The sequence below is a fragment of the Lepus europaeus genome, chromosome 1 (genome assembly GCF_033115175.1).
Source record: "Lepus europaeus isolate LE1 chromosome 1, mLepTim1.pri, whole genome shotgun sequence".
Taxonomy (NCBI): domain Eukaryota; kingdom Metazoa; phylum Chordata; class Mammalia; order Lagomorpha; family Leporidae; genus Lepus; species Lepus europaeus.
This window is the reverse complement of record NC_084827.1, coordinates 102,974,556-102,987,533: the sequence shown is the minus strand read 5'-3', so window position 1 is coordinate 102,987,533 and position 12,978 is coordinate 102,974,556.

The window sequence follows — 12,978 nt, the reverse complement described above, 5'->3', positions numbered from 1 at the left end:
CTCACTGTAGCTACATTCACTGCCACTAATTTCTACCCTCCAAATGGTTGCCTTGTGGGAATGGAAATAGATAAGAGTAGTTCTACCATTTTGCTTTGTGTAGCAAATTGTAACAGCTTCTCTCTCTAGCTTCTTCCTGTCTCAAAACCTAAAACATGAGAGTAGGAAGCTAAATGTGATTTCGTCTGAGAGTGTGCTTTTGCCCTCTCTCTTCCCTGCAAAGCTGAAGATGGGGAAGAATGTGAGACCTCCATAATATAGGAGATGTTGTGTGAGTTGTTCCTTCTCACTCAAACCATCATGTTGAATTGGAAAAATGCCGTTCTATGCTTATCCCCAAACTTATTGTGGTATTTTTCTGCTCCTTATTGTGTAACTTCCAGATTATGTTGTTCCCTGACACATGTCTGACTTTCTCCCACTGGAGTCATCTAAAAGATAGATGATAATGTTGTTTCTCCTCAAACTGATGTCTTCACACTATCCTGGGAAACGTGATCTCCTCCCACCTCACATGACCATGGAACTTGGTCTGCATTGAATAAAAAACAAAATCAAAACAAATCAATGAGGGAGTAGAGGTTGTTCTTTCTATTATAAATTAAGCAAGTAATAAAGTCTGTCTCAACAAAATTTGGGGAATGTAGGGATTATTATAAAGGAACGAGATGAAAGATTCTTCAGCATCCCTGATTATATATAGTAGATCTTGTTTTCCTGGGTTGAAATAGCTCTTTGGACATTTCCTGCACTTTCATCTGTATACTGATTTATTTTTTCTCTAAGTGAATTTAGGTGATGAGAAAGGTGCCTACTTGACATCTCCAGAGAATAAATCCTTCTAATTATCCACTGGAGAAGAGAAACAGAAGGGCAGTCACAAAGCAAATACCTCCTACAATATTTTAGAGATGTGTCTCAAGTCTGAACTTAGCTAAAAACAACTAAAACTTAAGAAATTACTCGGGCTTTCAGGAAAACTCTGGATTTTCTTATAGTTGCTAGTAAATTCATCAATTACTGTCACTCACTGTGGCTGCACAGCTTTTAAAATCTGAAGGAGCCCCCATTCCATTTAGTTCTGGCCGCCAAGCAGACACAAGGGAGTGATAGACATTTAGGCAAGGCCTAAATGCTTGCCCAGGGTTTCTCAACTTCAGCATGATTGATTACCAGATAACTCTTTTTTATAGGGGGTATCCTGTGTATTATAGGATGCTTAACAGCTGCTCTGGTCTCTACCCATTAGTTGCTAGTAGCTCTTTGGCTCCAGTAGCTCCTCCTCTCTTCCTCATCTCTTCCCCTGTTGTCACAATAAATGATATTATCAGGCATTGTAAAATATCTCCTATGGAGAAATTCACCCTAGATGAGAACCTTGACCAGAAGAAACTGTGGACATAGGTCTTAAAGCCCTACAATCACTTATGCGCATACTTTCTGTTGTAGAACATACATTTAATCAAATTCATTTTCATTCTTCTTTGGACTATCCCTTTATTATTTTCTCAGATATATGATTAAAGTTACTCATAGATTTTTCTTATAAGTAATACTTCTTTTATCCTCTAATTTTACAAAAACAATGCCTTGGTGAAGATAAAGAGCTTGAGAAGTGATAGAGTACAGAGAACACAGAGGAAAGTAGGGTGACGCAAAACAGATCACATAAGACAGGAAGTGGAATAGGCAGGCCTTGTAGACTGTTGTGGGGAAGAGTCTAGATTTTAATCTAAAGGCATTGGGAAGCCATTTAAATTTTCAAAAAGGGGAGTGGCATGAACTTGTTTATGATTTAAAAAATCACCCTACCTAGAAAATGAGTTATTAAAAGGAAAAAATGGAATTAGAAAAACCAACTAAGGGATTAATTAAATCATATAATTGGGATTTAATGGTAGAGTGACTCCAATGATGACAGAGAAGATGAAGAAAAGTGGACAGATTCAAGAACCACAATTATCATGGTGAAGGCTGAAGGAAAAGCAAGAAAAACAACTGGGAGAATGTGAATGCCATTTACTAAGTTGAGAAAGACCAGGGGAGAATGAATTTGGCAAAGTTTGGTATGAAGAGTGCCATTGTGAATATATTGTCTACCTTGCTTAATTAATTTCCAAGTAGAAATGGCAAGTTGGATATATAAATCTAGAGGATGAGGAGAAATATGAGCAAAACTGGGTGTCACTGGCATCTAGGTGTTACTTAAAGCCATTAGACTACAACAGATCATGTGGAAAAGACCTTAGGCAGAAGAGATGAGGGCACTGGGAACAGATGCAGGACATCTGTGCATTTAGAGATTTGGAGGTGGAGGCAGAACAAGTGAAGAAGACCAAACAGAAAATGACTGGGAAAGTAGGATGAAATTGGAGGATTATGATATAATGAAATGTGGGAATATCAAAGTACAACAATAGAAGGAAAAGACCAATGAAAGCACAATTCTTTGCCTTTGGTGTCTTTCAGTAGAGTAATTTCCAACTATGAAATTGCTTAAGTCAACACTATAAATATGTTACACATTCTAATAGATACTGCTAAGTTTTCTTCCATAAGCATAGTTATTTTTGTTCTCATCAGCAGTGTGCAGATAAAATAGTGACTTTTACTAAAGTGAACATTGTATTCAAGTATAACATAATAGAGAAATATAAATAACTCACATACAGCACTTAATCTTCAAATATCCAGTACCCAGATGAAAAAACAATACAAAACCAACTGCCCAGAAATCCTTTTCATGTCCTCACTATCACTACCCCAATCAAGGCAACCACTATCTTGACTTCTAACATGATAGATTAACTTGACCACTTTTTGAGCTTTATACAAAAGGATTCACAAAGCATATATTCTTTTGCATCTGTTTTTGTTAAACATAATGTCTGTGATATTTTCCATGTTGTTGAATGTTTGTTCATTATATACTTGGTTAATTCTATTGTCCTTACATGACTCAATTAATTGGTCCACTCCAAGACTGATGAACATGTACAGTGTTTTTGGATTTACACTATTACAAATAGTGCTGCTAATTGTTTCATATGTACATTTTGGTGAACACATACATAAATTTGCCATATATCTAAGAGTAAAGTTGATGAGACACAGGGCATTCTTGTATACAAATTTAATAGATATTACTGAACTGTTGATTCACCAACAGTTTATGACAGTCCCAATTACTCCACGTTCTTGTCAACACTTGGTATTGTCGGTTGTTTTCATTTTAGCCATTCTAGTAAGTGTGAAAAGGTATCTCATTGTAGTTTCTCTTTGTATCTCTATGAAGACTGAATTTTAAAATATATTATTTTTTGGCCATTTGTATGTCCTATTTTGAAAAGTACATGTGGAAGCCTCTTGCATATTTTTCTATTGAGTCAGATTATTATTATTATTTTCTTATTGATTCTTTGGAGTTATTTTGTATATGAACTCTTTGTAAGTGTTGGATGTTGAAAAACATCTTCTCCGACTCCCTTTTTTGCCTTTTTGTTCTGTTGATGCCTTTTGATGATGAGAATTTTCTAAGTTCAAAATAGTCTAATTTTTCAAATTATTCCTTTCTTGTAAATATTTTTTTGTATCTTTTTAAAACAATTTTTGCCTATCATGGTTTTCAAAATATTCCCTATGTTTTCATATAGGAGCCTTTTTTACATTAAAGTTTTTTTAAAAAGATTTATTAATTTGGAAGGCAGAATTACAGAGTTAGGGGGGGAGATGGTGAGAGAAAGATCTTCCATCTTCTGGTTTACTCCCCAAATGGCTGTAATGGCTTGTGCTAGACCAGACTGATGACAGGAGCCTGGAACTCCCTCTAAGTTTCCAATGTGGGTGGCGGAACTCAAATAACTGCACCATCTTCCACTGACTTCCCAGGAACATTAGTAGGGAGCTGGATCAGAAGTGGAGCATCCAGGATTGAACCAAGGTCCATATGAGATGCTGGCAATGCAAGCAGCAGCTTAACCCACTGTGCTACAACACTGGTCCTTAAGATTTACTACTCATTAAGATTAAGATTTACTATTAATTAAGATTTACTATTAATATTTACTATTCATTTGGCATTTATTTTTGTGTATTGTGTGATAGAGGTCAAGACAAACTCTTTTCCTTTACAGACAACTAACTGAGCAAGCATCATTGATTGAAAGCCCTCTGCTCTGTAGGGTCAGTTTTGCCATGATATAGTTGATCACATATGTATTTCTGTATCTGCAAGTTCCATTCTGTTTGGCAGACTGTTATACTTGCTCCAATACCACACTATCATAAACTATAATAGCTTTACAATAAGTCATGATACAAGGCTTCTAGCTTAGTTCCTCTTTTTCAAGATTGTTTTGGTTATTCTTAACTCTTGCATTTCCATATACATTTTAGAGTAAGACTGTCAGTTTGCATTCACACACACACATATACACACACACGTTACCTGGAATTTTATTGTTACTATATTGAAGTTAATCTGGGGGAAAACTGACACTGAGTCTCTCAATCTGTAAGCATAATATTTTTTTTTTTTATCCAATAAGGATTTCAGCCTTTGCCAACCATATGGAATATCAGAATGGAATTCCTGGCTTCTAACTTTTTCCTGGTCCAGTCCTGGCTGTTGCAATCATTTGTGAACCAGAAGATAGAATGTCTCTCTCTTTCTCTCTATCACTCTTTCAATTAAATGAGTAAATAAATCTTTCAAAAAAGAAAATTTGATATACTAATAATTAACATTAACATTAATAATAATTAACACTAATGATGATTATCAATCATTTCATTCTGTTTTTTGAATCATTAGTTTTCTTTAATAAAAATTATGCACATGTTTGGGCAATATATGATGTTTCATTCCGGGTATAAATTATGTAATATCCAATGAGAATAAATATAGTTATCCTTTCAAGCATTTAACATTTCTTTAGAGTGAAAATATCCCAAATTCATTGTTTAAAAGATTCATTTATTTATTTGAAAGGCAGAGTAACAGAGTGGAATCAGAGAGAGAGAGAGAGAGAGATCTTCCATCTGCTACTTCACTCCCCAAATGGCCACAATAGCCAGGGTTGGGCCAGGCTGAAGCCAGGTGGCAGGAGCTTCTTCCAGGTCTCTCATGTGGGTGCAGGAGTCTAAGTAATTGGGGTATCTTCTTCTGCTTTCCCAGATGCATTAGCAGGGAGCTCTATGAGAAGTGGAGCAGCCGGAACTCAAACTGGAGTCCTTATAGGATGCCAGCCCCACTGGCATTGGCTTTACCTGCTATACCATGGCGCTGGCCCTGAAAATATCCCAAATTCTATCTTCTCACTTTTTTTAAACAGATAAATATACAGTGCATAAACTTTATCTATAGTCACTGTATTGTGCAATAGAACCTCAGAACTTGTTACTCCCATCTAGCTATAACCTAGCACCTTCAATCAATTTTTCCCCAACCCTCCCTCCTCACTTCCCTCCCCAGCCTCTAACAATCCATTCTTTTGTACTCTACATATGAGTGAGATCATGTGATATTTGTCTTTTTGTGCTTGGCTTATTTCACAATATGATGACCTCCAGTTTTGTTTCAGATCATAAGATTTCATGCTGTTCTATGACTGAGTAATATTCTGTTGTATATAAGTAGCACATTTTCTTTATCTATTCATCATTGGATGGGCACTTAGGTTGTTTCCATATCTTGGCTATTGTGAATTGCACTGCAATAAACATGGGGGTGCAGATGTCTCTTCAACAGATGGATTTCATTTCCCTTGAGTGTATACCCAGGAGTGGGATTGCTGGATGGTTCTACTTGTACATTTTTGAGAAACCTCCATATTGTTTTCCACAGTGCCTGCACTAACACAGTGTTCAGGGGTCCCCTTTTTCCTACTTCCTTGCTAGTACTTACCTTTTGTCTTTCTGAAAAATAGCAATATTACCCTAGTGAGGTGATATTTCTTTGTGGTTTTATTTTCATTCCCTGATGATCAGTGATATTGAGCATTTTTTCATGTACCTTTTGACCATTTGTATATCTACCGTTTAAAAATGGTATTTGCATCTACTGCACAATTTTAATTCAATTATTTGTTTTTGCCATGGAGTTGTTTGAGTTCTTTACATATTCTTGATATTAACCACTTGCCAGGTGTATAGCTTGCAAACATTTTCTCCCATTCTGCATGCTATCTCTTCACTCTGATGTTTGTTTCCTTTTCTGTTTTCACTATATTAGAAATATTTCACTGGGGGCCAGCCTTGTTAAGCTGCTGCCTGTGACATTGGCATTGCATATGGGTGCCAGTGCATGTCCTGGGTGTTCCAGTTCTGATCCAGCTCACTGCTATTGGCTAGGGAAATGCAGCGGAAGATAGCCCAAGTCCCATTTGACTGTTGTGGCCATTTGGAGAGTGAACCAGTGGGTGGAAGATCTCTATCTCTCTCTGTCTCTCTCTGTAACTCTGACTTTCAAATAAATAAATACATCTTTAACAATAAATCTTGAATAATCAAATCAGCTTCCATAAAACAATTAAATTTATATATAGTTGTAATGTTTTTCAAATGTCTGGGATATACATTCTCTGTGTATGTTCAGTGCTCAGTGCCTGATTTAACCATCAGATGTCATGCTGAATATGCATTCCCATTTCATACACACACATTTCATACACACAAAAGCCTTAAAGTATTTTGTTAATTTCAATTTAACTTCTCCACTATTGAATGTGGTTATACATGTGCATTAAAATTTGAAAATGATAAAAGTTATTGATAATGGTAAATATGTTCTTGATTCAATATTCAAAGCAATTATGCATAAACTCAGTTATTTATGATTGGCAACCATAAGAGTCTTTATACCTCTGATTTCAAAAATCAGTTCTTATTGTGCCCCCACTCTAGATTTCACCTTATCTAGGAAATTTTATTCCAGATATCTCAGTTTCAATTCCAAGAAAAACTGAACAATTCAAAATATGCAATTTTTACCTAATTTCCCCTGATTCTTGAGGTGTATTCTACATTTCTGTTTCTTGGCTGTATTTCAAGATTTCTAATAAGCTAACCACAGAAATCCCAGAATTTGTGTACAAACTTCATGCTTCCAAGATTTCCTAGGTGGATATAAATCTTTTCTCCACAGGGTTCATAAAACTCAATACAAATTTAATTATCTTTCACAACATGGCCAAAAGGGTAAAAAAAAAAGAGAGAGAGATGAAGTTCAGACCAAAGAAAACAAAATCGAGGAAACAATAACAACCAAATATAACCCCAAGGTTAATAGCACAAGTTTTTATATCGTATGGTAATTAATTGTTCATATTATTATACAGATGAAGGAATATTTGTCATTTGTATACTTTATAAAGTGAAATACTACCAAGTAACATACAAGATAATCCTTAGGAAGCCATCTGACATTTAGAGAAACACATATCCTGCTTTTTTTTTTAAGATTTTTGTTTGTTTATTTGAAATAAAGAGTTACAGAGAAAGAGGGAGAGACAGACGGAGAGAGAGAGAGAGATCTTACATCTTATGTTTCACTCCTCTAATGACCATAATAACCAGGGCTAGGTCAAGTTGAAACCGGGAGCCAGGAGGTTCATCTGGTTCTCCCATGGAGGTACAGGGGTTCAGGGACTTAGGTCATTATATGTTGCTTTCCCAGGAGCATTAGTAAGCAGCTGGATCAGAAGTGGAGCAGCCAGGACTTAAGCCAGCACCCATATGGGATTCTGACCTTGCAGGCGGTGGCTTAACCCACTGTGCCAAAGCACCAGTCCCCATGTCCTGCTTTTAAAATGAAAGTCTAAACAGAGATAAGCAATGAAATAAATTTTAAAATATATAATTAAAAGGAAAGAAAATATAATTTATTCTTTCTCATGAATACAATTTTGGAGGCAGATAGATTTGATCCATTTAACATCTCAAGATCTTCTAATGATCCTAGGTGGTTCTAAGTCATACCTACACTGGTCTGTCCATGGCCATTGTCAACATTTGGCAAGTTGCCTCATGAATTTTCAGTTGTGTGTTTTGGGTAATTTCCCATTTTACAATGTAAACTGAGATGCTGTGTATGGCTGTCTAATCCACAATCCCCACACAGCTATGTGCAGTCAGAATTCGTGAACACTGGCTTCCATAGGAAATAGAACCTTGTCCAGCATATCATAGGTTGCCATTTATCTTCTGCACTACAAAGAAGCTATTTTTTCTAATAAGAAGTACTGCACACTGCAAATATTATACTTGAAATTGTCTGCCCTCTAAGAAAGGGAAATGCTTTCATTCTGGAAATTAAAGAATGATATCATCATAGTCCATAAGCCCAAAGCAGACAGGAAATACTGTCATTATTTATTCATGATGGAACTTAGCACTCAAAATAGGACTCAGAGTGTTAACCTCTTATCTAAAGGGCTAAAAGCAACAAGCAGTAAAAGTAGAAAACTCTCAATCAGAAGCAATTTGATTCAGAAAATTTACTGAATAGGAAATATATCTCTTCTTGATAACCTTTTTCAATGGCCTACTTTTATACTTTTATTATATATTTATGTAATTTTTAGGAACTTAAAATTTTATTTTAGGAGCTTAAAATTTTATTTATGTTTTGAAGAAATCTTCCTCATAACTGTTTCTTTTTAAAATGTATGTGTTTATTTGAGGAGCAGAGAAACGCACATGGAGAGACAAAGAAACAGAGAGAGAGGACAGAGAGCTCCTATCCCTGGTTCATTCCCTGTATTTCCACAATGACAGGGCTTGGGCTGGACCCAAGCCTGGAGCTGGAAACTCAATCCAGGGCTCCAGCATGGGTGGCTAGGATCACACTATTCGAGATACCACATGCTCTCTCAGGGTGTGCATGATCAGGAAGCTGGAATTGGGAGTTGAGCTGGGACTAGAACCTGAACACTCCAATGCGGGACATGGTCACTTCAGCTCTGTATAACCACTAGGCCAAATACCAACCCTTCAGCTAGCATATTTTATTTATTTTCTTAAGATTCATTATTTATTTATTTATCTGTCTATCTATCTATGTATTTATTTATTTATTTAAAAAGCAGGGTGAGAGAGAGAGACAGCGAGAGACAGAGAGAGATTGTACATCCCTTGGTTTGCTCCCCAAATGCTTGCAGCAGCCAGAGCTGGACCAAGCTGAAACCATGAGCGAGAAAGTCCATCCAGATCTCCCATGTGGTTGGTGGGCACACAAGTACTTTGGCTATCATCTGCTGCCTTAGAGGTGTATTGTTAAGAAGCTGCATCAGAAGTGGAGGACCTGGTGCTGGAAACTGGCACTCCAGCATAAGACGCCAAGTCTTCCTCGTGGTGGCTTAATGTGCTATGCCACAACACTGGCCACAGTTAGCACATTTTGCATGAAGATTTAGGGCACATAAAGACACTAAGACATAACTTGCAGGAGAAAAGCTTTAACTTTGGGATCTAGAGAGCCATGAATTTAGAATTCAAAGGAATTTGGGTCTTCCAGTTTATTTCCCTTGTTCTGAAAATGAAGAAACTGAGTAGAAGTAAGTGGCTAGCTCTAAGTTATGTTGCTACTTGATGGTACAAGCAGGAAAAGATATATATGTTTTACACGCTCTGCACACATGGTCTGAGTAATGCTAGAAATATCCTGGGTCTTTTCTCCAAGGCAGCATTGGAATTCTGCTTCTCCAACACCACTATCATGAAGACCAATGCAATGATCCTTCCATTATTCAAGAATAATGAATTCTGCTGGCTCATGTACACGTGTATCCCAAATGTTTGTAAGAAGCTTGTTACTATTTCTAGGAAAAGGCATTCCCTTACTCTTTCCTATGCCTAAGTCATTCAGTGTGCCCATTCAAGTGTTTTTGTCTGTCTTTTACCAAACCATGCCTGTCGTATTTCATACTCTCTGGAAAGCTTATCAGTATCATAAAGCTTCTATAGGTTAATTCTTTGCCACTGCTCACTTCCTTTTCCAACATTTCCTTCTTCTACCCCCTTTCCTTCTCAAGAGACTATGTATTTTTTTCTTAACACACTTTAAAACTAATATTTTATATGTTCACCAGCTAGGTTTAATTTCACCTATAACTAACTAAAAGCCAAACTGTAGCTTAAACAGAACTCTGGAGGTAGAACTATGCTTGGGAAGCAGCAGATCAAATTAGATCCAAAGCTGTTTTATAGCGTCTGTGGTGGCAGAAATGAACCCGATTACTATCAGTCTAGGCTGACTTAGTAATTGAAAATACCTAGCTGAAGGGGAAGATATGTGGGCAGAGCAAGCAGCAGGCAGATCATGTCAGAATTGGGATAATACATACCAACCTGTTAAGATAAGCTATTGTAAAGGACTTCTCAATAACTGGGTGCCACAGAAATAACAAGCAACGAATTTATTTTCTGTAAAAATCAAATGGAGTACTTGAGGAGGGGAGGGAGCACTGGATTTCAATGGGTAACTTCAATTCATGAGCCCATGAGAGTATTGTAGGCATGGAAAGCCAAGATACCATGGAAAAGAAAAAAAAAAAAAAAAAAGAAGAAGACCTAAATGAAAGATCTTTGTGAGTGAGATCCCAGTGGAAAGAACGGGGCCATCAAAGAAGGAGGTACCTTTCTCTGAAGGGAGGAGAGAACTTCCACTTTGACTATGACCCTATCGGAATAAGATCAAAGTCAGCGAACTCTAAAGGCTTCCATAGCCCTGGCAACTCATGACTAGAGCCTAGGGAGATTACTGACACCATAAACAAGAGTGTCAAATTGTTAAATCAGCAACAGGAGTCACTGTGTACTTACATCCCATGTGGGATCTGTCCTTAATGTGTTGTCTAATGTGCAGTGATGCTATAACTAGTACTGAAACCGTATTTTTACACTTTGTGTTTCTGCGTGGGTACAAACTGATGAGATCTTTACTAATTATATACTGAATCGATCTTTTGTATATAAAGATAATTGGAAATGAAAAAAAAAAACAAACCTGGTGTTAAATTGGAAATGGCATAGAAAATTAATTAATTTTTTTTTAAATATTATGTAGGATCTCTGTCTTTAATGTGCTGTACACTCTTATTTAATGCTATAACTAGTACTCCAACAGTATTTTTTTTTCACTTTGTGTTGCTATATGGGGGCAAACTGTTGAAATCGTTACCTAATATATACTAAACTGATCTTCTGTATATAAAGAGAATTGAAAATGAATCATGATGCGATTGGAAGGGGAGAGGGAGCGGGAAAGGGGAGGGTTGCGGGTGGGAGGGAAGTTTTGGGAGGGGGAAGCCATTGTAACCCATAAGCTGTACTTTGGAAATTTATATTCATTAAATAAAAGTTTAATAAAAAAATTACTTCCTGTAATTTTCCAGCCATCTAGACTTAGGATCTCCAGATATTGATCATTTAAGACCATCTCTCTCCTCAGGTCTGTACTCTAGTTTAGAAGACTGACACAAAAAATTACAGTTCCATGTGATGACTGTTCTAACAGTTATATATTAAATGGTGTGCAAATCACAGCAGACAGTAACTAAATTTGCTTGAGCGTATCAGAGAAGACACGTCTGAGGCTGACTTTTAAGGAAAGAAAAGAGAAGGTATCCAAAGACCAGAAGACTACCAAGAGTATAAATGTAATGGCATGAAAGAACACAATGTTTTCAGTGAAAAATGAGGTTTATGGAATTAGAATGTACTATTCCAGATAGAGGGTGAAACTTTTTTTTTTTTGCTAAGATCTATTTATTTGAAAGTTAGAGTTACAGAGAAAGAAGGAGAGAGAGAGAGAGAGAGAGAGAGAGAGAGAGAGAATCATCCATCCACTCATGCACTCCCCAGATGGCTGCAATGGGCAGAGCTGGGCCAGATGCAGCTGTCCTGGTACAGCGGGTAAAGCCACCACTTACGATGCTGCCATCCCTTATGGGCGCCAGTTTGTGTTCCACATACTTTATCTCCTCCTGTGTTAATGGATGTCGTGAAGGTATATTTATCACTTATTTCCATACTCTTGTCAACAGCAAAAGCCAAAAATTTCAAAGAATTCTTTTTCTGTTTTTGTATCAGAGGAAAACTTTATTAAAATTTCATGTCTATTGTCTCCATGAAAGTTAGAATACTTATGTATAATACAAAGCTTAATAAGCTAAAGAAAGTATGAGACTATATTGTTTCATGTTTCACTATAAGTAGCTAATGAAGGTTTCTACATTTAAGTGACTTCTATTCTTTCTTCAAATCATAGCAACATAAGTATATACATGTGGAGTTTAGGTATTATATACAGCTCAAGAGTTGTATTCTAATTATTAAATTGTATATAATCTCTTTTTCTTTTTCAAGTAATTAGACTGCATAATACTGATATATGTTCTACTTTCTATATTTACTACTTATTTACACAAACTGAGTGGTGAACACATTTGCTTCTTGTAGGCTACTTGGCAATCTAAACATTTATAATCTTTGCTCTAGGAAGTGTAATAAAAGAGAAAATTCTTAAGCTGGAAAACTGAAGTTCTGATCTGTTCTAAAATGCATTCCCTATTTCCAAAATAACATTCTTAATCTCAGCTTTGTGATAAGAGATCTTAAATGTGCAATAGCATATGCTTTACTTTCAGCACTGTACACCATCCTCCACTCCGAGCTTATAGACCTGGTTTATGGTTCCACTTCAGGTATAAAGCTGTCCCCTTTAATGTCATCTATCCTATGTAATGTACTCTCAGCTCATCTTCATGCTAAATGAGAATCCTTTAAAGTAGCTGGTGAGACTATATGGCATTACAAACCCCATGCAGGTAGGCATCTAAATCTCTACTTTAGGAGATTCAGAACTCAGCTTTATTCTAAAGTCATCTTCAGCTGTTTTGGGACTAACAGCTCTCTTAGATCAGACCTCAGGAGAAGCCTGTCAGTGTATAGTCTGACAGCCACCCTGGGTACCACTGC